We start from the raw sequence: 2,938 nt of genomic DNA on the forward strand, positions 1-2,938 counted from the left end.
CCTTCCCAATCAGCCTCTCAGGTCTGTGGCTTCCAGTTCTTATGGCTCCTAACTTCCCTAGAATATAGGACAAAAGCTCAAGACAAAGAGCAGCAGTTGGTTGATGGAGAAACAGGCTGATTCCCAGAGAACAGGGACAGTTTTTGATGGCAGTGATTTGAGCATCTAAGACCTGTATTTAGACCTATCTACAGGCAGGCCTCATTTTACTGAGCTTTGCTTTATAGACATTGCACATTTTACAGACTGAAGGTTTACGGCAACCCTGCATCAAGCAAGTCTATCAGCACCATTTTTCCAGTAGCATTGGCTCGCTTTGTGTTTCTATGTCACATTTCAATAATTTTTGTAATTATTATCATTTTTTTTTTCCATTATTATCAAATTTGTTATGGTGACCTGTAATCAATGGTCTTTTATGTTGCTATTGTAATTGTTTGCCAAGCACCACACCCATGTAAGACAACAAACTTAATATATGTTGTATGTGTTCTTATTGCTCCACCAAACATTCCCCTATATCTCTCCCTCTCCTCAGGCTTCCCTATTCCCTGAGACACATCATTATTGAAGTTAAGCCAATTAATAACCCTACAATGGCCTCTAAGTATACAATATAAAGGAAGAGTTGCATGGTTCTCAGTTTAAATCAAAAGCTAAAAATGATTAAGAAAGGCATGATGAAAGCCAAGATAAGCCAAAAGCTAGGTCTCTTGTGCCAAATATTTATCCAACTTGTGAATGCAAAGGAAAGGCTCCTGAAGGAAATGGTAAGTGCTACTCCAGTGAATACACAAATAATAAGAAGATGAAACAGCCTGATTGCTGATATGGAGAAAGTTTTAGTGTTCTGGATAGATCCATCTAGCCATAACATTCTCTTAAGACAAACCCTAATCCACAGCAAGGCCCTAACTCTCTTCAATTTCATTAAGGCTAACAGAGATGAGGAAGCTACAGAAGAAAAGTTTGAACCTAGCAAAGGTTGGTTCATGAGATTTAAGGGAAAAAGCCGTCTTCATAACACAAAAGTGCAAGATGAAGCAGTAAAGAATGATGAATAAGCTGCAGAAAGTTATCCAGAAGATCTAGCTAAGATAATTAGCAAAGGTGGTCACCCTAAACAACAGATCTTCAATGTAGATAAAATAGCCTTATATTGGAAAATGTCATCGAGGACTTTCATAGCTAAAGAGGATAAGTAAAAAAAAAAAAAAAAAAAAAAAAAAAGACAGAGAGAGAGAGAGAGAGAGAGAGAGAGAGAGAGAGAGAGAAGTTAATGCCTGGCTTCAAAGGACAGGCTGGCTCTCTTGTTAGGGGGCTAATGCAGCTGGTAACTTTAAGTTAAAGTCAATGCTAATTTGCCATTCTAAAAATTCTAAGGCCCTAAAAAAATAGGACAAATCTACTCTGCCTTTGCTCTATAAATGGAACAACAAAACCTAGATGACAGCACATCTGTTTACAACATCGTTTGCTAAATATTTTAAGCCCATTTTTAAGACCTACTGCTCAGAAAAAAAGAAAATGTTCCTTTCAAAATATTATTTCTTGTTGACAATGCACCTAGTCACCCAAGAGCTCTGATAGAGATGTACAATGAAATTAATGTTGTTTTCCTGCCTGTTAACACAGCATCCATTCTGCAGCCTATTCATCAGGGAGTAATTTTGACTTTCAAGTCTTATTGCTTAGGAAATGCATTTTCTAAGTCTATAGCTGCCATTGATAGTGATTCTTCTGATAGGTCTGGGCAAAGTAAATTGAAAACCTTTAGGAAAGGATTCATCATTCTAGATGCCAACTAATAACATTTGTGATTTATGGGAAGAAATCAAAATATGAACATTAATAGGACTTTGGAAGAAGTTTGGAATTCCAACCCTCATGGGTGACACTGAGGGTTCAAGACTTCAGGTGGAGAAAGAAACTGCAGATGTGGTTGAAATAGCAAGAGAACTAGAATTAGAAGTGGATCCTGAAGATGTGACTGAATAGTTACAATCTCATGATAAATCTTTAACAGAAAAGAAGTTGCTCCTTATGGCTGACCAAAGAAAGTGATTTCTTGATATAAAATCTACTTCTGATGAAGACTATTGAAATGACAAGAAAATATTTAGGATATTACATAAACTTAGTTGATAAAGCAGCAGCAGAGTTAAAGAGTCGGCTCCACTTTTGAAAGAGGATCTACTGTGGGTAAAATGCTATCAAACAGCATTGCATGCTACAGAGAAATCATGCGTGAAAGGAAGTCTCTCAATGTAGCAAACTTCACTGTTGTCTTATGTTAAGCAATTATCTCAGCCACCCCAACCTTCAGCAACCATGACCCTGGTCAGTCACCAACTATCAAGATTGAGGCAAGACCAAAAAAGAGGTTATGACTCACTGAAGGCTCAGATGATGGTTAGCATTTTTTTTAGCAATAAAATATTTTCAAAGTAAGTTATGTATATTGGGGTGTTTTTTAGACATAATGCTATCTTACACTACATAGATTAGAGCACAGTGGTAACATAGCTCTTATGTGCTCTGGGAAACCAAAAGGTTTGTGTAACTTGCTTTATTGGGATATTCACTTTATTGCAGTTGTCTGGAACCAAACCCACAATATCTCTAAAATATGCCTGAGTAGATATTGTCAGTCTTGACCAGATATCAGCAAACTTTTCCTGAAAAAGGCAAGGTCGTAAATATTTTAAGCTTGTCACACCATTAGGTCACAACTGTTCAACTCTGCCAATGTAGCAACAAAGCATCCTAGACAATATGTAAAAAAAAAAAATGGGTATGGCTGTCTCCAAATAAAACTGTACTCACACAAATAGGTGGTGAGCTGCATTTGGCCCATGGCCATAGCTTTCCAATTCCTGATCTTGAGGAAAGATATAAAACAAATTTAATTCTCCCTGTCTGAAAAGGCCACTACTTC

The 2,938-nt window shown here is 37.1% G+C and overlaps 1 pseudogene; it reads left to right on the forward strand.

Moving 5' to 3' along the window:
• Positions 1-596: 596 nt before the first annotated feature.
• Positions 597-2,417, forward strand: LOC132226153 (tigger transposable element-derived protein 1-like; annotated as a pseudogene).
• The last annotated feature ends 521 nt before the right edge of the window (positions 2,418-2,938 follow it).

This window comes from Myotis daubentonii, chromosome 1 (assembly GCF_963259705.1).
Source record: "Myotis daubentonii chromosome 1, mMyoDau2.1, whole genome shotgun sequence".
Lineage (NCBI taxonomy): Eukaryota > Metazoa > Chordata > Mammalia > Chiroptera > Vespertilionidae > Myotis > Myotis daubentonii.